This window comes from Hyla sarda, unplaced genomic scaffold (genome assembly GCF_029499605.1).
Source record: "Hyla sarda isolate aHylSar1 unplaced genomic scaffold, aHylSar1.hap1 scaffold_1461, whole genome shotgun sequence".
NCBI classification, from domain to species: Eukaryota; Metazoa; Chordata; class Amphibia; order Anura; family Hylidae; genus Hyla; species Hyla sarda.
This window is the reverse complement of record NW_026608092.1, coordinates 65976-89715: the sequence shown is the minus strand read 5'-3', so window position 1 is coordinate 89715 and position 23740 is coordinate 65976. Positions and strand designations below refer to the sequence as shown.

The following is a 23740-nucleotide window of genomic DNA, read 5'->3' as shown; positions in this document are numbered from 1 at the left end:
ACTTCTGCTGCTGCTGACTAAATGGCCTCCTTAATTGGATCATTTGAGTAGGCAGCACACCTGTGCAGGTAGGGCATGACATGATAGGCAGCTGCCTTGATAGCGGGTGGGTGCTGAATGTTCCTAATTGACAAAATAAGATTAATGCTTATGAAGAAATATAAAATCTCATCCCTTCCCCAATATCGCGCCACACCCCTACCCCTTAATTCCTGGTTGAACTTGATGGACATATGTCTTTTTTCGACCGTACTAACTATGTAACTATGTAACATAACATGGGGGGGGGGGGGTCTCCTGGCTGTTCACACAGGTGTGTCATTGCTGTACATTGACCATGCATTGCTTCTGTGGTATTGCAAAGGCAAAGACAAATGCTTCCAGCCATCCATTGCACTAATGGATTGGTCATCAGCTGGCTGTCCTATGTCCCGCATCAATATAGACCAAAGTACAGAGGGTTAGGCTATGCTATTGTGCACCTACCTGATGCATCAGAAGGTGCGAGGCCCTTGCTAAATTCTGTGCACAGACTTTGAGATCTATGCTTTAGACTGTATCTAAACCTGCTCCAACATGGCAGCCGATGCGACTTGTCTGTCGCTGAACAGTCGCTTTTTATGTATTCAGCACCTATGTATAATGTTGTAAAAATGCTCTAGAAGCTAAAGTCGCAGAAATGTCACACATATTTGGCCTGCAACTTTCTGTGCGACAAATTCAGACAGGAAAAATCAGTATAAATCCTTAGAAAATTATCCCCCAGTGTCTCCATCTGCTGGCGTATTGAATAAGCATTGCTGCACTGATGGGGTATGCATTAGACGAAAAAAAAGAAGAAAAAGAAGAATAATACGCCCAGAAAAGAGGCGAAAAGGAGAAAAACGTAAAAAAACGTGAAAAAAAAGTAAGAGGAAGAGAAGGGAAAAAAAGGTGGAAATGGGTTTAAAAGTGATTTCGGCGGAGAAATATATATATATATTAAATATATATATATATATATATATTACGCGCACACACACACATATATATAAACGTATTCTCCGTTGAGATATTGCAGCCGCTGCTGTGTCCAGGCCCAGGAGCCTTAGCACTGTGCTGTGATGTCACTCAATACCACTGACATCACTAGGTGTAAACAACATCTCTCCTTTGCTGTGTATGTGACTATGGAGCTGTTTGGTGATGTCGTCTATTATGGCCTTCATAGAAGCAACAGGAGATTGTTGCATCCATCTAGAACCCTCAGAACTACAGTGCTATGATGTCACTCACTTCCACAGGCCTTGCAGAGTGTAAACAACAACAACCCAGCTTTGTTGTGTATGTAACCATAGGGATTTGTGATGTCACCTAGAACCTTCACAGCAGCGACAGCTTTATGAGGAGCATCAGCACTGCTCTGCCTGAGCAGAAACCATCACCGCCATAGGTTGTCAAATAACCCGGATTTAACCCACACAGGTAAGTCCAATGGGGTGCAGGCATGTCCTCTATGCTTACAGCTTCCCCGTGGGTGTTGGTTTGATACCGTTTGGGGACAGCCAAGGAGGCATCTGCAGGCAACAAAGGTAGGTGTGTGCTTGTGTGTGTGTTTCCTATGCAGATCCTAAGCCCAGTGTCACATGCAAGTAGGAGGAGTAAGAAGGGTTCCTGGCAAATCCGGGTTATGGATTTGCATTTAAAAAGGCCCCGTGGAGTGCAATGGGCCCCCTGTCTTGCTGCTTAGCAATAATGGTATGGGTTTAGGTTCTGCTGTGTGTACTGGTGGTTGACTGCCCCCCAGCCCAGAGTGTGCATGGAAAATTGTCTGGCAGCCTCCTGACAGCAAGCAGTGATAGTGCCCATGAAGGGGGACCTTGTTGGGGCCCGCCCCTTTCACGGTTATCGCTTCTCGGCCTTTTGGCTAAGATCAAGTGTAGTATCTGTTCTTATCAGTTTAATATCTGATACGTCCCCTATCTGGGGACCATATATTAAATGGATTTTTGAGAACGGGGGCCGATTTCGAAGCTTGCTTCCGTCGCCCTATGCATTGACCCGATATGGCAGTATCTTCGGGTACAGTGCACCACCCCCTTACAGGGTTAAAAAGAAAGATTCCTACTTTCATTGCTACCTGCTTGCTGGCTAGCCAGCTAGCCAGCCCTGTGGGCCTTGCTGCTGCTGCTGCTGCTGCAGCCAAAAAACAAAAGGTGGTGCTGCTGCTGCTTCTGCTGCTTCTGCTTCTGCTTGTGTCTGGCCCCTGTTGGAGCGTCCAGGCACAGGACTTCTGCTGCTGCTGACTAAAATGGCCTCCTTAATTGGATCATTTGAGTAGGGCAGCACACCTGTGCAGGTAGGGCATGACATGATAGGCAGCTGCCTTGATAGCGGGTGGGTGCTGAATGTTCCTAATTGACAAAATAAGATTAATGCTTATGAAGAAATATAAAATCTCATCCCTTCCCCAATATCGCGCCACACCCCTACCCCTTAATTCCCTGGTTGAACTTGATGGACATATGTCTTTTTTCGACCGTACTAACTATGTAACTATGTAACATAACATGGGGGGGGGGGGTCTCCTGGCTGTTCACACAGGTGTGTCATTGCTGTACATTGACCATGCATTGCTTCTGTGGTATTGCAAAGGCAAAGACAAATGCTTCCAGCCATCCATTGCACTAATGGATTGGTCATCAGCTGGCTGTCTATGTCCCGCATCAATATAGACCAAAGTACAGAGGGTTAGGCTATGCTATTGTGCACCTACCTGATGCATCAGAAGGTGCGAGGCCCTTGCTAAATTCTGTGCACAGACTTTGAGATCTATGCTTTAGACTGTATCTAAACCTGCTCCAACATGGGACTGACATTCTGGCCTACTTTTCAGCCGATGCGACTTGTCTGTCGCTGAACAGTCGCTTTTTATGTATTCAGCACCTATGTATAATGTTGTAAAAATGCTCTAGAAGCTAAAGTCGCAGAAATGTCACACAATATTTGGCCTGCAACTTTCTGTGCGACAAATTCAGACAGGAAAAATCAGTATAAATCCTTAGAAAATTATCCCCCAGTGTCTCCATCTGCTGGCGGTATTGAATAAGCATTGCTGCACTGATGGGGTATGCATTAGACGAAAAAAAAGAAGAAAAAGAAGAATAATACGCCCAGAAAAGAGGCGAAAAGGAAAAAACGTAAAAAAACGTGAAAAAAAAGTAAGAGGAAGAGAAGGGAAAAAAAGGTGGAAATGGGTTTAAAAGTGATTTCGGCGGAGAAATATATATATATATATATATATATATATATATATATATATATATATATATATATACGCGCACACACACACATATATATATAACGTATTCTCCGTTGAGATATTGCAGCCGCTGCTGTGTCCAGGCCCAGGAGCCTTAGCACTGTGCTGTGATGTCACTCAATACCACTGACATCACTAGGTGTAAACAACATCTCTCCTTTGCTGTGTATGTGACTATGGAGCTGTTTGGGTGATGTCGTCTATTATGGCCTTCATAGAAGCAACAGGAGATTGTTGCATCCATCTAGAACCCTCAGAACTACAGTGCTATGATGTCACTCACTTCCACAGGCCTTGCAGAGTGTAAACAACAACAACCCAGCTTTGTTGTGTATGTAACCATAGGGATTTGTGATGTATCACCTAGAACCCTTCACAGCAGCGGACAGCTTTATGAGGAGCATCAAGCACTGCTCTGCCTGAGCAGAACCATCACCCGCCATAGGTTGTCAAATAACCCGGATTTAACCCACACAGGAAAGTCCAATGGGGTGCAGGCATGTCCTCTATGCTTACAGCTTCCCGTGGGTGTTGGTTTGATACCGTTTTGGGGACAGCCAAGGAGGCATCTGCAGGCAACAAAGGTAGGTGTGTGCTTGTGTGTGTGTTTCCTATGCAGATCCTAAGCCCAGTGTCACATGCAAGTAGGAGGAGTAAGAAGGGTTCCTGGCAAATCCGGGTTATGGATTGCATTTAAAAAGGCCCCGTGGGAGTGCAATGGGCCCCTTGTCTTGCTGCTTAGCAATAATGGTATGGGTTAGGTTCTGCTGTGTGTACTGGTGGTTGACTGCCCCCCAGCCCAGAGTGTGCATGGAAAATTGTCTGGCAGCCTCCCTGACAGCAAGCAGTGATAGTGCCCATGAAGGGGACCTTGTTGGGCCCGCCCCTTTCACACGGTTATCGCTTCTCGGCCTTTTGGCTAAGATCAAGTGTAGTATCTGTTCTTATCAGTTTAATATCTGATACGTCCCCTATCTGGGGACCATATATTAAATGGATTTTTGAGAACGGGGGCCGATTTCGAAGCTTGCTTCCGTCGCCCTATGCATTGACCCGATATGGCAGTATCTTCGGGTACAGTGCACCACCCCCCTTACAGGGTTAAAAAGAAAGATTCCTACTTTCATTGCTACCTGCTTGCTGGCTAGCCAGCTAGCCAGCCCTGTGGGCCTTGCTGCTGCTGCTGCTGCTGCAGCCAAAAAACAAAAGGTGGTGCTGCTGCTGCTTCTGCTGCTTCTGCTTCTGCTTGTGTCTGGCCCCTGTTGGAGCGTCCAGGCACAGGACTTCTGCTGCTGCTGACTAAATGGCCTCCTTAATTGGATCATTTGAGTAGGCAGCACACCTGTGCAGGTAGGGCATGACATGATAGGCAGCTGCCTTGATAGCGGGTGGGTGCTGAATGTTCCTAATTGACAAAATAAGATTAATGCTTATGAAGAAATATAAAATCTCATCCCTTCCCCAATATCGCGCCACACCCCTACCCCTTAATTCCCTGGTTGAACTTGATGGACATATGTCTTTTTTCGACCGTACTAACTATGTAACTATGTAACATAACATGGGGGGGGGGGTCTCCTGGCTGTTCACACAGGTGTGTCATTGCTGTACATTGACCATGCATTGCTTCTGTGGTATTGCAAAGGCAAAGACAAATGCTTCCAGCCATCCATTGCACTAATGGATTGGTCATCAGCTGGCTGTCTATGTCCCGCATCAATATAGACCAAAGTACAGAGGGTTAGGCTATGCTATTGTGCACCTACCTGATGCATCAGAAGGTGCGAGGCCCTTGCTAAATTCTGTGCACAGACTTTGAGATCTATGCTTTAGACTGTATCTAAACCTGCTCCAACATGGACTGACATTCTGGCCTACTTTCAGCCGATGCGACTTGTCTGTCGCTGAACAGTCGCTTTTTATGTATTCAGCACCTATGTATAATGTTGTAAAAATGCTCTAGAAGCTAAAGTCGCAGAAATGTCACACATATTTGGCCTGCAACTTTCTGTGCGACAAATTCAGACAGGAAAAATCAGTATAAATCCTTAGAAAATTATCCCCCAGTGTCTCCATCTGCTGGCGGTATTGAATAAGCATTGCTGCACTGATGGGGTATGCATTAGACGAAAAAAAAGAAGAAAAAGAAGAATAATACGCCCAGAAAAGAGGCGAAAAGGAGAAAAACGTAAAAAAACGTGAAAAAAAAGTAAGAGGAAGAGAAGGGAAAAAAAGGTGGAAATGGGTTTAAAAGTGATTTCGGCGGAGAAATATATATATATATATATATATATATATATATATATATATATACGCGCACACACACACATATATATAAACGTATTCTCCGTTGAGATATTGCAGCCGCTGCTGTGTCCAGGCCCAGGAGCCTTAGCACTGTGCTGTGATGTCACTCAATACCACTGACATCACTAGGTGTAAACAACATCTCTCCTTTGCTGTGTATGTGACTATGGAGCTGTTTGGTGATGTCGTCTATTATGGCCTTCATAGAAGCAACAGGAGATTGTTGCATCCATCTAGAACCCTCAGAACTACAGTGCTATGATGTCACTCACTTCCACAGGCCTTGCAGAGTGTAAACAACAACAACCCAGCTTTGTTGTGTATGTAACCATAGGGATTTGTGATGTCACCTAGAACCTTCACAGCAGCGACAGCTTTATGAGGAGCATCAGCACTGCTCTGCCTGAGCAGAACCATCACCGCCATAGGTTGTCAAATAACCCGGATTTAACCCACACAGGTAAGTCCAATGGGGTGCAGGCATGTCCTCTATGCTTACAGCTTCCCGTGGGTGTTGGTTTGATACCGTTTGGGGACAGCCAAGGAGGCATCTGCAGGCAACAAAGGTAGGTGTGTGCTTGTGTGTGTGTTTCCTATGCAGATCCTAAGCCCAGTGTCACATGCAAGTAGGAGGAGTAAGAAGGGTTCCTGGCAAATCCGGGTTATGGATTGCATTTAAAAAGGCCCCGTGGGAGTGCAATGGGCCCCTGTCTTGCTGCTTAGCAATAATGGTATGGGTTTAGGTTCTGCTGTGTGTACTGGTGGTTGACTGCCCCCCAGCCCAGAGTGTGCATGGAAAATTGTCTGGCAGCCTCCCTGACAGCAAGCAGTGATAGTGCCCATGAAGGGGACCTTGTTGGGCCCGCCCCTTTCACGGTTATCGCTTCTCGGCCTTTTGGCTAAGATCAAGTGTAGTATCTGTTCTTATCAGTTTAATATCTGATACGTCCCCTATCTGGGGACCATATATTAAATGGATTTTTGAGAACGGGGGCCGATTTCGAAGCTTGCTTCCGTCGCCCTATGCATTGACCCGATATGGCAGTATCTTCGGGTACAGTGCACCACCCCCTTACAGGGTTAAAAAGAAAGATTCCTACTTTCATTGCTACCTGCTTGCTGGCTAGCCAGCTAGCCAGCCCTGTGGGCCTTGCTGCTGCTGCTGCTGCAGCCAAAAAACAAAAGGTGGTGCTGCTGCTGCTTCTGCTGCTTCTGCTTCTGCTTGTGTCTGGCCCCTGTTGGAGCGTCCAGGCACAGGACTTCTGCTGCTGCTGACTAAATGGCCTCCTTAATTGGATCATTTGAGTAGGCAGCACACCTGTGCAGGTAGGGCATGACATGATAGGCAGCTGCCTTGATAGCGGGTGGGTGCTGAATGTTCCTAATTGACAAAATAAGATTAATGCTTATGAAGAAATATAAAATCTCATCCCTTCCCCAATATCGCGCCACACCCCTACCCCTTAATTCCCTGGTTGAACTTGATGGACATATGTCTTTTTTCGACCGTACTAACTATGTAACTATGTAACATAACATGGGGGGGGGGGTCTCCTGGCTGTTCACACAGGTGTGTCATTGCTGTACATTGACCATGCATTGCTTCTGTGGTATTGCAAAGGCAAAGACAAATGCTTCCAGCCATCCATTGCACTAATGGATTGGTCATCAGCTGGCTGTCTATGTCCCGCATCAATATAGACCAAAGTACAGAGGGTTAGGCTATGCTATTGTGCACCTACCTGATGCATCAGAAGGTGCGAGGCCCTTGCTAAATTCTGTGCACAGACTTTGAGATCTATGCTTTAGACTGTATCTAAACCTGCTCCAACATGGACTGACATTCTGGCCTACTTTCAGCCGATGCGACTTGTCTGTCGCTGAACAGTCGCTTTTTATGTATTCAGCACCTATGTATAATGTTGTAAAAATGCTCTAGAAGCTAAAGTCGCAGAAATGTCACACATATTTGGCCTGCAACTTTCTGTGCGACAAATTCAGACAGGAAAAATCAGTATAAATCCTTAGAAAATTATCCCCCAGTGTCTCCATCTGCTGGCGGTATTGAATAAGCATTGCTGCACTGATGGGGTATGCATTAGACGAAAAAAAAGAAGAAAAAGAAGAATAATACGCCCAGAAAAGAGGCGAAAAGGAGAAAAACGTAAAAAAACGTGAAAAAAAAGTAAGAGGAAGAGAAGGGAAAAAAAGGTGGAAATGGGTTTAAAAGTGATTTCGGCGGAGAAATATATATATATATATATATATATATATATATATATATATATATACGCGCACACACACACATATATATAAACGTATTCTCCGTTGAGATATTGCAGCCGCTGCTGTGTCCAGGCCCAGGAGCCTTAGCACTGTGCTGTGATGTCACTCAATACCACTGACATCACTAGGTGTAAACAACATCTCTCCTTTGCTGTGTATGTGACTATGGAGCTGTTTGGTGATGTCGTCTATTATGGCCTTCATAGAAGCAACAGGAGATTGTTGCATCCATCTAGAACCCTCAGAACTACAGTGCTATGATGTCACTCACTTCCACAGGCCTTGCAGAGTGTAAACAACAACAACCCAGCTTTGTTGTGTATGTAACCATAGGGATTTGTGATGTCACCTAGAACCTTCACAGCAGCGACAGCTTTATGAGGAGCATCAGCACTGCTCTGCCTGAGCAGAACCATCACCGCCATAGGTTGTCAAATAACCCGGATTTAACCCACACAGGTAAGTCCAATGGGGTGCAGGCATGTCCTCTATGCTTACAGCTTCCCGTGGGTGTTGGTTTGATACCGTTTGGGGACAGCCAAGGAGGCATCTGCAGGCAACAAAGGTAGGTGTGTGCTTGTGTGTGTGTTTCCTATGCAGATCCTAAGCCCAGTGTCACATGCAAGTAGGAGGAGTAAGAAGGGTTCCTGGCAAATCCGGGTTATGGATTGCATTTAAAAAGGCCCCGTGGGAGTGCAATGGGCCCCTGTCTTGCTGCTTAGCAATAATGGTATGGGTTTAGGTTCTGCTGTGTGTACTGGTGGTTGACTGCCCCCCAGCCCAGAGTGTGCATGGAAAATTGTCTGGCAGCCTCCCTGACAGCAAGCAGTGATAGTGCCCATGAAGGGGACCTTGTTGGGCCCGCCCCTTTCACGGTTATCGCTTCTCGGCCTTTTGGCTAGATCAAGTGTCTGGTCAGGAGGATCCTGGGAGTTTGTCCTACCTTTTTCAAGGGGGGCTGCTACGAGGAACCGAAAAGGCGATCGACAAGATGGGTGTTCGCATCCGTTACCTTACATCCGGTGAAACGCGGATTCGTTTTTCCTTTCGCTTTGATGTTGATGAAGACAAGCAAGAACTCGTCCAACTTTCTTATTTTGTGAAAGAAACTCTCTACAAGCTTCTTGGGGTGAAGAAAGAGAACATCGTCTGTCTCAGAGATCCTCGGAAGGGCAGCTTCATCCTAACTCTGGACTCTGCTTATGCATGCCAGAATCTTTTTGAGAAGCTGAAAAGCAATCAAGACCTTGCTGAGCTTGATGGGATCACGGTCACAGTGTTGTATACTGGAGGCGATATTCCTCTAGTTGTGTGTATGCACAATCCCTTTGTGACTGTGTCCCATATTGAGCTCTTTTTGGGGAAATACTGCAGTTCTGTTAAGTATTCCCATAAGGTGATGAATTCAGAAGACCTATGGACGGGGAAACATAAGTTTTTTGTGAAAATGAAGGAGGATGCTACTGGCATTGGAGGGTTGTGTCATCCACCCTCCAACTTTTCTATCGGTCGGGATAAGGGCTATTTGTTTTATCCCGAGATGCCTACTTTTTGTAGGAAATGTAAGAAATTCGGACATACTATGGAAGTTTGCACGGACACTACAGTTCGCTGTGGTCGGTGCAATCAAGAAGGCCATGTTTCTAAGGACTGTGCTAAAATCGTCTGCAACATTTGTGGTGAAGAAGGCCATGCCTTTAAAGATTGCAGTCTCCGTTCCAGTGTAGCTAGATCGTGGGCTGACCGTGTAGCGGGGAGAGTGGGTGTAGTGCAAGCTGAAGTACCACCTGCGAAAGCACCCCAGCGGTCTGAGGCGCCTTCAGAAAAGCCGGCTGTAACTTCTGATGTCGTGGCGGAGCTTATGGACCTTTCTGCTGCTGTGCCTGAGACAGAGGGGAGACCTTCTGTGGAGGGTTCTGGCGGTGGAGGGTCACTAGTGAGCAGTGAAGCCATGGAGGTTGGCGTGAAGGAGATCAAGCGGAAGAAGGAACTCGGAGATGAGCCACAACTTGGTATTAAACGGCCTGTCAAAAAAAGCTCAGACGAATGTGAGGACAGTCAACATGCATGGAGGCCTTCTATAAGATCAGCGTCCGATCCAAAAAATATCAAAGAGTTCGAAAGCCCGGAGTCACCTGTGGGTTTCATATCGGACTCAAACTCCAGTAGCGAATAGCTTCCTTAAAGTGCTCCTCTCTTAATGTGAGAGGTCTAAAGAGCCCTACGAGAAGGGCTGCTTTGTTTAGTTTTTTAGAGACCTTGGACTGTTCTCTGTTCTTTTTACAAGAATGTGGAATTGAACATAGTCCAAATTATGAGGACCTTTGTCGTGGCTGGACTTTGGGACCATCGGTCTGGTCGGGTGACAATCTGAACAGATCTTCAGGTGTTGGGATCTTGTTTAGAGGTTCAGATGTACAAGTTTTGTCCTTCTTAGAAATTATACCTGGTAGAGCGCTATTAGTTAATATTAAGTACAATGGCTCGGAGATTAAGCTTTTTAACATCTATGCTTCTCCTGAAAAAAATGAGAGAGCCGACTTGATTAATGATATTCAGGCTTTTATCCCAGGTTCAACACCTATTTTAATGGCTGGAGATTTTAATTGTTGTATGAGTGGTGATCATCGTGAGAGTGGAAGTGTGCATGTCAGAGTGGATAAAACAGAGAAACAGATTAAGAGTATGACTGAGGATTTTAACTTTATCGATGTCTGGAAGAGAAAATACCCAGACGACCCTGGTTACACATGGGAAAATAATGTCTGCAAATCCAGGATTGATTTTATTTTTTTATCGGAAAGTTTTAATCTAGTTGATGTTTCTCTTTTATCAAATATTTTCTCTGATCATAAGTTATTATATGCACATGTCACTTTACCTGGCCTAGAGAAAGGCAGAGGCGTTTGGAAGCTCAACACTACTTTATTAGAGGACATGAAAACAAAAAATGATTTTATTGCTGCTTATAACAAATGGAGATTGCGTCAATCCCAATATAAAAATATTTTGGATTGGTGGGAGGATGTTAAAAAGAGGACTAAACAGTTTTTTATCCGTGTGGGCATCCAAAAGGCTAAGGAGAAAAAGTTATGGTTTAAAATGTTAAACACTAAAATCCAAACATATTATAAACTAAAGCAAGCCGGGCTTGAGATGGATGATGTTATTGCTCAGACAAAGAATGAAATAAAAAATGCCATTAGTCAAAAAGGAAAAGAAATGATTTTTAACAGCAAGGTGCAATGTCTGGAGAATGATGAAAAGTGTTCGAGATTCTTTTTTAAGAAGGTGGTGGGAAAGAAAGAAATGATATCTGTAATAGAAGGGAAGATAACTAATGAAGAGATGTTGCGAGAAGCACAAGTATTTTATCAGGAGCTTTTTAATAAAAAAGATATTGATATTTCCTTTACTAATGATGTTTTAGATACCTTGGATTCAAAACTTGACAAAACTGACCAAGAGAGCCTTTGTGATGAAATCTTTTTACCTGAACTTTTAAGCACTTTTAAGAGTTTTTTAAATGGTAAAACACCTGGTTCGGATGGGTTGCCAGTTGAATTTTATCTGTGTTTTTGGTCCATTTTAAAAGATGATCTTTTAGGTATTTTTAACTGTGCTTTTAAATCTGAGATTTTACCTGCGTCCTGGAGAGATGGTGTTGTTACTCTAATTTTTAAAAAAGGAGACATCTCTAAATTAGAAAATTGGAGGCCTATTACCCTGCTAAATACAGACTATAAGGTTTTAGCAAAAATTTTAGCAAATAGGCTCAAGCAGGTAATTGCTAAGGTTATACACAGTGACCAAGTATGCGGAGTACCTGGAAGGAAAATAAGTGATCATCTAAACCTTGTAAAAGATGTTTTATGGTATCAGAAACAATGTGATCAGAAATTGGCAATTTTATCCTTGGATTTTCAAAAGGCTTATGACCGTGTTTCTCATGATTTTTTATGGTTGGTTTTAAAGAAAATGAATTTTCCTGATTTTATTGTTGGAAAAATTGCACTTTTATATAAAAACTGTTTTAGTCGTATTTTAATTAACGGTTTTTTATCCCAAGAGGTATGTTTACAGTCTGGGGTGAAACAGGGGTGCCCCCTATCACCCATTCTTTTCATATGTGCAATAGAACCTCTGTTAAATGTTTTGAGAAAAGATAAGCTCATTAGAGGAGTGCCAATCCCTGGAAGTGGAGGACAGAGCGTAAAGACGATAGCATACATGGATGATGTTAATATTCTATGTTCAGATGAACCATCCCTGAAACGTGCTATCAGACAGACAGAATTTTTTTGTGAGGGCTCTGGCTTCAAATTAAATAAAAATAAATGTGATTGCTTTGCAATAGGGAATTGGGGCAATACGGAGGTGAATGTGCAATATGATAAAATCAAAATCTTGGGTGTCATCTTTGACAATGAAAATAATGGAGAGGAAAGCTGGTCCATCGTCAAAGAGAAAGTGCAAAAGAAAATAAGTTTTTGGAAAATGAGGAAATTAACAATAGAAGGAAAAGTACTGATAATGAAAGCTTTGTTGCTACCTATCATGCTATATTTAAGCTTGGTTTTCCCACCGAGTGAACGCACCTTAAAGTTTTTAAACAAGATTTGCTTTCATTTTTTATGGGGGTCTAAAATGGATAAACTCAGGAGAGATGTAATGATGAAGACAAAGAAATTGGGGGGTAAGGATGTGCCTGATTTAAAAAGGTTTTTATATATTCACTTTTTTTCTATGTGTTTTAATGGCTTGCAAAGAAACTGTTATTGGTCTTATTTTTTAAAATATGCTGCAGGTCACATTTTTAGAAAAAGAAAGTGGATAACCTTACCTTTAACCTCCCCAATCTTATTTATTCCCCCAGCGCACTATGTGGTTTTAGAAAAGATTATTCGTATTTATGGCATTGCTAATTTTAGTCAAGAAATTTGTAGTAATGCACGAAAATTAGTTCCTGAAATCAGGAAGATAGAACAGATTTGCTTAATATCTAATTATTCCACTGAGAAATCTCTAAGAGTTTGGAGGATGGTGAATATGGGATTCTTATCTAATGACTTAAAAGATCTGGCCTGGCAGATAGCACATCAATGTTTGCCTACCAGAGAATTCCAACACAGAAGAGGATTGTGTCGTAGTGCAAAGTGCCCGAGAATGGGATGTCCTAGTGAGGAAACAGTTTTACACATTTTTTGGAACTGTTTTTACGCCCAAGAGATATGGCATTTGATAGGACCCTTACTAAAATTGATTTCTGATCTTAATTTTTTAAATCATGAAGTTATTTTATATGGATTTTATAATGTTTTATCTGTGGAGAAGTCTCGGGTTTTGTGGATTAGTATAAATTGTATTAAAATTGCACTATGGAAGACAAGGAATATTCTTCTTTTTAAAAGAGACACTATTACCTCTAAAGATTGTGTTCGCCTAGCTCTTAGTGAGATGTATGTTTTCTATTTATTGGATAAAAAAAGATTAGGTCACAAAGTGGCTAAAAGTCTTTGGAATCTACATCTGTGGAATATGCTTTTAGCAGACTAAGTGTAATCTGGACTGCGTAAGGTCTTTTAGTCTAAGAATATTATATCTAAAAGTAAAAAAATCTGTTCTTATCAGTTTAATATCTGATACGTCCCCTATCTGGGGACCATATATTAAATGGATTTTTGAGAACGGGGGCCGATTTCGAAGCTTGCTTCCGTCGCCCTATGCATTGACCCGATATGGCAGTATCTTCGGGTACAGTGCACCACCCCCTTACAGGGTTAAAAAGAAAGATTCCTACTTTCATTGCTACCTGCTTGCTGGCTAGCCAGCTAGCCAGCCCTGTGGGCCTTGCTGCTGCTGCTGCTGCAGCCAAAAAACAAAAGGTGGTGCTGCTGCTGCTTCTGCTGCTTCTGCTTCTGCTTGTGTCTGGCCCCTGTTGGAGCGTCCAGGCACAGGACTTCTGCTGCTGCTGACTAAATGGCCTCCTTAATTGGATCATTTGAGTAGGCAGCACACCTGTGCAGGTAGGGCATGACATGATAGGCAGCTGCCTTGATAGCGGGTGGGTGCTGAATGTTCCTAATTGACAAAATAAGATTAATGCTTATGAAGAAATATAAAATCTCATCCCTTCCCCAATATCGCGCCACACCCCTACCCCTTAATTCCCTGGTTGAACTTGATGGACATATGTCTTTTTTCGACCGTACTAACTATGTAACTATGTAACATAACATGGGGGGGGGGGTCTCCTGGCTGTTCACACAGGTGTGTCATTGCTGTACATTGACCATGCATTGCTTCTGTGGTATTGCAAAGGCAAAGACAAATGCTTCCAGCCATCCATTGCACTAATGGATTGGTCATCAGCTGGCTGTCTATGTCCCGCATCAATATAGACCAAAGTACAGAGGGTTAGGCTATGCTATTGTGCACCTACCTGATGCATCAGAAGGTGCGAGGCCCTTGCTAAATTCTGTGCACAGACTTTGAGATCTATGCTTTAGACTGTATCTAAACCTGCTCCAACATGGACTGACATTCTGGCCTACTTTCAGCCGATGCGACTTGTCTGTCGCTGAACAGTCGCTTTTTATGTATTCAGCACCTATGTATAATGTTGTAAAAATGCTCTAGAAGCTAAAGTCGCAGAAATGTCACACATATTTGGCCTGCAACTTTCTGTGCGACAAATTCAGACAGGAAAAATCAGTATAAATCCTTAGAAAATTATCCCCCAGTGTCTCCATCTGCTGGCGGTATTGAATAAGCATTGCTGCACTGATGGGGTATGCATTAGACGAAAAAAAAGAAGAAAAAGAAGAATAATACGCCCAGAAAAGAGGCGAAAAGGAGAAAAACGTAAAAAAACGTGAAAAAAAAGTAAGAGGAAGAGAAGGGAAAAAAAGGTGGAAATGGGTTTAAAAGTGATTTCGGCGGAGAAATATATATATATATATATATATATATATATATATATATATATACGCGCACACACACACATATATATAAACGTATTCTCCGTTGAGATATTGCAGCCGCTGCTGTGTCCAGGCCCAGGAGCCTTAGCACTGTGCTGTGATGTCACTCAATACCACTGACATCACTAGGTGTAAACAACATCTCTCCTTTGCTGTGTATGTGACTATGGAGCTGTTTGGTGATGTCGTCTATTATGGCCTTCATAGAAGCAACAGGAGATTGTTGCATCCATCTAGAACCCTCAGAACTACAGTGCTATGATGTCACTCACTTCCACAGGCCTTGCAGAGTGTAAACAACAACAACCCAGCTTTGTTGTGTATGTAACCATAGGGATTTGTGATGTCACCTAGAACCTTCACAGCAGCGACAGCTTTATGAGGAGCATCAGCACTGCTCTGCCTGAGCAGAACCATCACCGCCATAGGTTGTCAAATAACCCGGATTTAACCCACACAGGTAAGTCCAATGGGGTGCAGGCATGTCCTCTATGCTTACAGCTTCCCGTGGGTGTTGGTTTGATACCGTTTGGGGACAGCCAAGGAGGCATCTGCAGGCAACAAAGGTAGGTGTGTGCTTGTGTGTGTGTTTCCTATGCAGATCCTAAGCCCAGTGTCACATGCAAGTAGGAGGAGTAAGAAGGGTTCCTGGCAAATCCGGGTTATGGATTGCATTTAAAAAGGCCCCGTGGGAGTGCAATGGGCCCCTGTCTTGCTGCTTAGCAATAATGGTATGGGTTTAGGTTCTGCTGTGTGTACTGGTGGTTGACTGCCCCCCAGCCCAGAGTGTGCATGGAAAATTGTCTGGCAGCCTCCCTGACAGCAAGCAGTGATAGTGCCCATGAAGGGGACCTTGTTGGGCCCGCCCCTTTCACGGTTATCGCTTCTCGGCCTTTTGGCTAAGATCAAGTGTAGTATCTGTTCTTATCAGTTTAATATCTGATACGTCCCCTATCTGGGGACCATATATTAAATGGATTTTTGAGAACGGGGGCCGATTTCGAAGCTTGCTTCCGTCGCCCTATGCATTGACCCGATATGGCAGTATCTTCGGGTACAGTGCACCACCCCCTTACAGGGTTAAAAAGAAAGATTCCTACTTTCATTGCTACCTGCTTGCTGGCTAGCCAGCTAGCCAGCCCTGTGGGCCTTGCTGCTGCTGCTGCTGCAGCCAAAAAACAAAAGGTGGTGCTGCTGCTGCTTCTGCTGCTTCTGCTTCTGCTTGTGTCTGGCCCCTGTTGGAGCGTCCAGGCACAGGACTTCTGCTGCTGCTGACTAAATGGCCTCCTTAATTGGATCATTTGAGTAGGCAGCACACCTGTGCAGGTAGGGCATGACATGATAGGCAGCTGCCTTGATAGCGGGTGGGTGCTGAATGTTCCTAATTGACAAAATAAGATTAATGCTTATGAAGAAATATAAAATCTCATCCCTTCCCCAATATCGCGCCACACCCCTACCCCTTAATTCCCTGGTTGAACTTGATGGACATATGTCTTTTTTCGACCGTACTAACTATGTAACTATGTAACATAACATGGGGGGGGGGTCTCCTGGCTGTTCACACAGGTGTGTCATTGCTGTACATTGACCATGCATTGCTTCTGTGGTATTGCAAAGGCAAAGACAAATGCTTCCAGCCATCCATTGCACTAATGGATTGGTCATCAGCTGGCTGTCTATGTCCCGCATCAATATAGACCAAAGTACAGAGGGTTAGGCTATGCTATTGTGCACCTACCTGATGCATCAGAAGGTGCGAGGCCCTTGCTAAATTCTGTGCACAGACTTTGAGATCTATGCTTTAGACTGTATCTAAACCTGCTCCAACATGGACTGACATTCTGGCCTACTTTCAGCCGATGCGACTTGTCTGTCGCTGAACAGTCGCTTTTTATGTATTCAGCACCTATGTATAATGTTGTAAAAATGCTCTAGAAGCTAAAGTCGCAGAAATGTCACACATATTTGGCCTGCAACTTTCTGTGCGACAAATTCAGACAGGAAAAATCAGTATAAATCCTTAGAAAATTATCCCCCAGTGTCTCCATCTGCTGGCGGTATTGAATAAGCATTGCTGCACTGATGGGGTATGCATTAGACGAAAAAAAAGAAGAAAAAGAAGAATAATACGCCCAGAAAAGAGGCGAAAAGGAGAAAAACGTAAAAAAACGTGAAAAAAAAGTAAGAGGAAGAGAAGGGAAAAAAAGGTGGAAATGGGTTTAAAAGTGATTTCGGCGGAGAAATATATATATATATATATATATATATATATATATATATATATACGCGCACACACACACATATATATAAACGTATTCTCCGTTGAGATATTGCAGCCGCTGCTGTGTCCAGGCCCAGGAGCCTTAGCACTGTGCTGTGATGTCACTCAATACCACTGACATCACTAGGTGTAAACAACATCTCTCCTTTGCTGTGTATGTGACTATGGAGCTGTTTGGTGATGTCGTCTATTATGGCCTTCATAGAAGCAACAGGAGATTGTTGCATCCATCTAGAACCCTCAGAACTACAGTGCTATGATGTCACTCACTTCCACAGGCCTTGCAGAGTGTAAACAACAACAACCCAGCTTTGTTGTGTATGTAACCATAGGGATTTGTGATGTCACCTAGAACCTTCACAGCAGCGACAGCTTTATGAGGAGCATCAGCACTGCTCTGCCTGAGCAGAACCATCACCGCCATAGGTTGTCAAATAACCCGGATTTAACCCACACAGGTAAGTCCAATGGGGTGCAGGCATGTCCTCTATGCTTACAGCTTCCCGTGGGTGTTGGTTTGATACCGTTTGGGGACAGCCAAGGAGGCATCTGCAGGCAACAAAGGTAGGTGTGTGCTTGTGTGTGTGTTTCCTATGCAGATCCTAAGCCCAGTGTCACATGCAAGTAGGAGGAGTAAGAAGGGTTCCTGGCAAATCCGGGTTATGGATTGCATTTAAAAAGGCCCCGTGGGAGTGCAATGGGCCCCTGTCTTGCTGCTTAGCAATAATGGTATGGGTTTAGGTTCTGCTGTGTGTACTGGTGGTTGACTGCCCCCCAGCCCAGAGTGTGCATGGAAAATTGTCTGGCAGCCTCCCTGACAGCAAGCAGTGATAGTGCCCATGAAGGGGACCTTGTTGGGCCCGCCCCTTTCACGGTTATCGCTTCTCGGCCTTTTGGCTAGATCAAGTGTCTGGTCAGGAGGATCCTGGGAGTTTGTCCTACCTTTTTCAAGGGGGGCTGCTACGAGGAACCGAAAAGGCGATCGACAAGATGGGTGTTCGCATCCGTTACCTTACATCCGGTGAAACGCGGATTCGTTTTTCCTTTCGCTTTGATGTTGATGAAGACAAGCAAGAACTCGTCCAACTTTCTTATTTTGTGAAAGAAACTCTCTACAAGCTTCTTGGGGTGAAGAAAGAGAACATCGTCTGTCTCAGAGATCCTCGGAAGGGCAGCTTCATCCTAACTCTGGACTCTGCTTATGCATGCCAGAATCTTTTTGAGAAGCTGAAAAGCAATCAAGACCTTGCTGAGCTTGATGGGATCACGGTCACAGTGTTGTATACTGGAGGCGATATTCCTCTAGTTGTGTGTATGCACAATCCCTTTGTGACTGTGTCCCATATTGAGCTCTTTTTGGGGAAATACTGCAGTTCTGTTAAGTATTCCCATAAGGTGATGAATTCAGAAGACCTATGGACGGGGAAACATAAGTTTTTTGTGAAAATGAAGGAGGATGCTACTGGCATTGGAGGGTTGTGTCATCCACCCTCCAACTTTTCTATCGGTCGGGATAAGGGCTATTTGTTTTATCCCGAGATGCCTACTTTTTGTAGGAAATGTAAGAAATTCGGACATACTATGGAAGTTTGCACGGACACTACAGTTCGCTGTGGTCGGTGCAATCAAGAAGGCCATGTTTCTAAGGACTGTGCTAAAATCGTCTGCAACATTTGTGGTGAAGAAGGCCATGCCTTTAAAGATTGCAGTCTCCGTTCCAGTGTAGCTAGATCGTGGGCTGACCGTGTAGCGGGGAGAGTGGGTGTAGTGCAAGCTGAAGTACCACCTGCGAAAGCACCCCAGCGGTCTGAGGCGCCTTCAGAAAAGCCGGCTGTAACTTCTGATGTCGTGGCGGAGCTTATGGACCTTTCTGCTGCTGTGCCTGAGACAGAGGGGAGACCTTCTGTGGAGGGTTCTGGCGGTGGAGGGTCACTAGTGAGCAGTGAAGCCATGGAGGTTGGCGTGAAGGAGATCAAGCGGAAGAAGGAACTCGGAGATGAGCCACAACTTGGTATTAAACGGCCTGTCAAAAAAAGCTCAGACGAATGTGAGGACAGTCAACATGCATGGAGGCCTTCTATAAGATCAGCGTCCGATCCAAAAAATATCAAAGAGTTCGAAAGCCCGGAGTCACCTGTGGGTTTCATATCGGACTCAAACTCCAGTAGCGAATAGCTTCCTTAAAGTGCTCCTCTCTTAATGTGAGAGGTCTAAAGAGCCCTACGAGAAGGGCTGCTTTGTTTAGTTTTTTAGAGACCTTGGACTGTTCTCTGTTCTTTTTACAAGAATGTGGAATTGAACATAGTCCAAATTATGAGGACCTTTGTCGTGGCTGGACTTTGGGACCATCGGTCTGGTCGGGTGACAATCTGAACAGATCTTCAGGTGTTGGGATCTTGTTTAGAGGTTCAGATGTACAAGTTTTGTCCTTCTTAGAAATTATACCTGGTAGAGCGCTATTAGTTAATATTAAGTACAATGGCTCGGAGATTAAGCTTTTTAACATCTATGCTTCTCCTGAAAAAAATGAGAGAGCCGACTTGATTAATGATATTCAGGCTTTTATCCCAGGTTCAACACCTATTTTAATGGCTGGAGATTTTAATTGTTGTATGAGTGGTGATCATCGTGAGAGTGGAAGTGTGCATGTCAGAGTGGATAAAACAGAGAAACAGATTAAGAGTATGACTGAGGATTTTAACTTTATCGATGTCTGGAAGAGAAAATACCCAGACGACCCTGGTTACACATGGGAAAATAATGTCTGCAAATCCAGGATTGATTTTATTTTTTTATCGGAAAGTTTTAATCTAGTTGATGTTTCTCTTTTATCAAATATTTTCTCTGATCATAAGTTATTATATGCACATGTCACTTTACCTGGCCTAGAGAAAGGCAGAGGCGTTTGGAAGCTCAACACTACTTTATTAGAGGACATGAAAACAAAAAATGATTTTATTGCTGCTTATAACAAATGGAGATTGCGTCAATCCCAATATAAAAATATTTTGGATTGGTGGGAGGATGTTAAAAAGAGGACTAAACAGTTTTTTATCCGTGTGGGCATCCAAAAGGCTAAGGAGAAAAAGTTATGGTTTAAAATGTTAAACACTAAAATCCAAACATATTATAAACTAAAGCAAGCCGGGCTTGAGATGGATGATGTTATTGCTCAGACAAAGAATGAAATAAAAAATGCCATTAGTCAAAAAGGAAAAGAAATGATTTTTAACAGCAAGGTGCAATGTCTGGAGAATGATGAAAAGTGTTCGAGATTCTTTTTTAAGAAGGTGGTGGGAAAGAAAGAAATGATATCTGTAATAGAAGGGAAGATAACTAATGAAGAGATGTTGCGAGAAGCACAAGTATTTTATCAGGAGCTTTTTAATAAAAAAGATATTGATATTTCCTTTACTAATGATGTTTTAGATACCTTGGATTCAAAACTTGACAAAACTGACCAAGAGAGCCTTTGTGATGAAATCTTTTTACCTGAACTTTTAAGCACTTTTAAGAGTTTTTTAAATGGTAAAACACCTGGTTCGGATGGGTTGCCAGTTGAATTTTATCTGTGTTTTTGGTCCATTTTAAAAGATGATCTTTTAGGTATTTTTAACTGTGCTTTTAAATCTGAGATTTTACCTGCGTCCTGGAGAGATGGTGTTGTTACTCTAATTTTTAAAAAAGGAGACATCTCTAAATTAGAAAATTGGAGGCCTATTACCCTGCTAAATACAGACTATAAGGTTTTAGCAAAAATTTTAGCAAATAGGCTCAAGCAGGTAATTGCTAAGGTTATACACAGTGACCAAGTATGCGGAGTACCTGGAAGGAAAATAAGTGATCATCTAAACCTTGTAAAAGATGTTTTATGGTATCAGAAACAATGTGATCAGAAATTGGCAATTTTATCCTTGGATTTTCAAAAGGCTTATGACCGTGTTTCTCATGATTTTTTATGGTTGGTTTTAAAGAAAATGAATTTTCCTGATTTTATTGTTGGAAAAATTGCACTTTTATATAAAAACTGTTTTAGTCGTATTTTAATTAACGGTTTTTTATCCCAAGAGGTATGTTTACAGTCTGGGGTGAAACAGGGGTGCCCCCTATCACCCATTCTTTTCATATGTGCAATAGAACCTCTGTTAAATGTTTTGAGAAAAGATAAGCTCATTAGAGGAGTGCCAATCCCTGGAAGTGGAGGACAGAGCGTAAAGACGATAGCATACATGGATGATGTTAATATTCTATGTTCAGATGAACCATCCCTGAAACGTGCTATCAGACAGACAGAATTTTTTTGTGAGGGCTCTGGCTTCAAATTAAATAAAAATAAATGTGATTGCTTTGCAATAGGGAATTGGGGCAATACGGAGGTGAATGTGCAATATGATAAAATCAAAATCTTGGGTGTCATCTTTGACAATGAAAATAATGGAGAGGAAAGCTGGTCCATCGTCAAAGAGAAAGTGCAAAAGAAAATAAGTTTTTGGAAAATGAGGAAATTAACAATAGAAGGAAAAGTACTGATAATGAAAGCTTTGTTGCTACCTATCATGCTATATTTAAGCTTGGTTTTCCCACCGAGTGAACGCACCTTAAAGTTTTTAAACAAGATTTGCTTTCATTTTTTATGGGGGTCTAAAATGGATAAACTCAGGAGAGATGTAATGATGAAGACAAAGAAATTGGGGGGTAAGGATGTGCCTGATTTAAAAAGGTTTTTATATATTCACTTTTTTTCTATGTGTTTTAATGGCTTGCAAAGAAACTGTTATTGGTCTTATTTTTTAAAATATGCTGCAGGTCACATTTTTAGAAAAAGAAAGTGGATAACCTTACCTTTAACCTCCCCAATCTTATTTATTCCCCCAGCGCACTATGTGGTTTTAGAAAAGATTATTCGTATTTATGGCATTGCTAATTTTAGTCAAGAAATTTGTAGTAATGCACGAAAATTAGTTCCTGAAATCAGGAAGATAGAACAGATTTGCTTAATATCTAATTATTCCACTGAGAAATCTCTAAGAGTTTGGAGGATGGTGAATATGGGATTCTTATCTAATGACTTAAAAGATCTGGCCTGGCAGATAGCACATCAATGTTTGCCTACCAGAGAATTCCAACACAGAAGAGGATTGTGTCGTAGTGCAAAGTGCCCGAGAATGGGATGTCCTAGTGAGGAAACAGTTTTACACATTTTTTGGAACTGTTTTTACGCCCAAGAGATATGGCATTTGATAGGACCCTTACTAAAATTGATTTCTGATCTTAATTTTTTAAATCATGAAGTTATTTTATATGGATTTTATAATGTTTTATCTGTGGAGAAGTCTCGGGTTTTGTGGATTAGTATAAATTGTATTAAAATTGCACTATGGAAGACAAGGAATATTCTTCTTTTTAAAAGAGACACTATTACCTCTAAAGATTGTGTTCGCCTAGCTCTTAGTGAGATGTATGTTTTCTATTTATTGGATAAAAAAAGATTAGGTCACAAAGTGGCTAAAAGTCTTTGGAATCTACATCTGTGGAATATGCTTTTAGCAGACTAAGTGTAATCTGGACTGCGTAAGGTCTTTTAGTCTAAGAATATTATATCTAAAAGTAAAAAAATCTGTTCTTATCAGTTTAATATCTGATACGTCCCCTATCTGGGGACCATATATTAAATGGATTTTTGAGAACGGGGGCCGATTTCGAAGCTTGCTTCCGTCGCCCTATGCATTGACCCGATATGGCAGTATCTTCGGGTACAGTGCACCACCCCCTTACAGGGTTAAAAAGAAAGATTCCTACTTTCATTGCTACCTGCTTGCTGGCTAGCCAGCTAGCCAGCCCTGTGGGCCTTGCTGCTGCTGCTGCTGCAGCCAAAAAACAAAAGGTGGTGCTGCTGCTGCTTCTGCTGCTTCTGCTTCTGCTTGTGTCTGGCCCCTGTTGGAGCGTCCAGGCACAGGACTTCTGCTGCTGCTGACTAAATGGCCTCCTTAATTGGATCATTTGAGTAGGCAGCACACCTGTGCAGGTAGGGCATGACATGATAGGCAGCTGCCTTGATAGCGGGTGGGTGCTGAATGTTCCTAATTGACAAAATAAGATTAATGCTTATGAAGAAATATAAAATCTCATCCCTTCCCCAATATCGCGCCACACCCCTACCCCTTAATTCCCTGGTTGAACTTGATGGACATATGTCTTTTTTCGACCGTACTAACTATGTAACTATGTAACATAACATGGGGGGGGGGGTCTCCTGGCTGTTCACACAGGTGTGTCATTGCTGTACATTGACCATGCATTGCTTCTGTGGTATTGCAAAGGCAAAGACAAATGCTTCCAGCCATCCATTGCACTAATGGATTGGTCATCAGCTGGCTGTCTATGTCCCGCATCAATATAGACCAAAGTACAGAGGGTTAGGCTATGCTATTGTGCACCTACCTGATGCATCAGAAGGTGCGAGGCCCTTGCTAAATTCTGTGCACAGACTTTGAGATCTATGCTTTAGACTGTATCTAAACCTGCTCCAACATGGACTGACATTCTGGCCTACTTTCAGCCGATGCGACTTGTCTGTCG

General features: G+C 42.9%; 4 non-coding genes and 2 pseudogenes across 4 annotated transcripts; all 6 read left to right on the top strand.

Annotated features, from left to right (window-relative positions):
• Positions 1-1886: 1886 nt before the first annotated feature.
• Positions 1887-2077, top strand: LOC130308106 (U2 spliceosomal RNA). Its single transcript, XR_008857157.1, has one exon. It is a non-coding gene; the product is annotated as a U2 spliceosomal RNA (small nuclear RNA).
• Positions 2078-4200: 2123 nt separating this feature from the next.
• LOC130308105 (U2 spliceosomal RNA) lies at positions 4201-4391 on the top strand. Its single transcript, XR_008857156.1, has one exon. It is a non-coding gene; the product is annotated as a U2 spliceosomal RNA (small nuclear RNA).
• Positions 4392-6487: 2096 nt separating this feature from the next.
• On the top strand, positions 6488-6678 carry LOC130308104 (U2 spliceosomal RNA). Its single transcript, XR_008857155.1, has one exon. It is a non-coding gene; the product is annotated as a U2 spliceosomal RNA (small nuclear RNA).
• Positions 6679-13487: 6809 nt separating this feature from the next.
• LOC130308112 (U2 spliceosomal RNA) lies at positions 13488-13664 on the top strand (annotated as a pseudogene).
• Positions 13665-15756: 2092 nt separating this feature from the next.
• LOC130308103 (U2 spliceosomal RNA) lies at positions 15757-15947 on the top strand. The gene has a single exon (XR_008857154.1). It is a non-coding gene; the product is annotated as a U2 spliceosomal RNA (small nuclear RNA).
• A 6806-nt stretch (positions 15948-22753) lies between these two features.
• LOC130308111 (U2 spliceosomal RNA) lies at positions 22754-22930 on the top strand (annotated as a pseudogene).
• Positions 22931-23740: the final 810 nt, after the last annotated feature.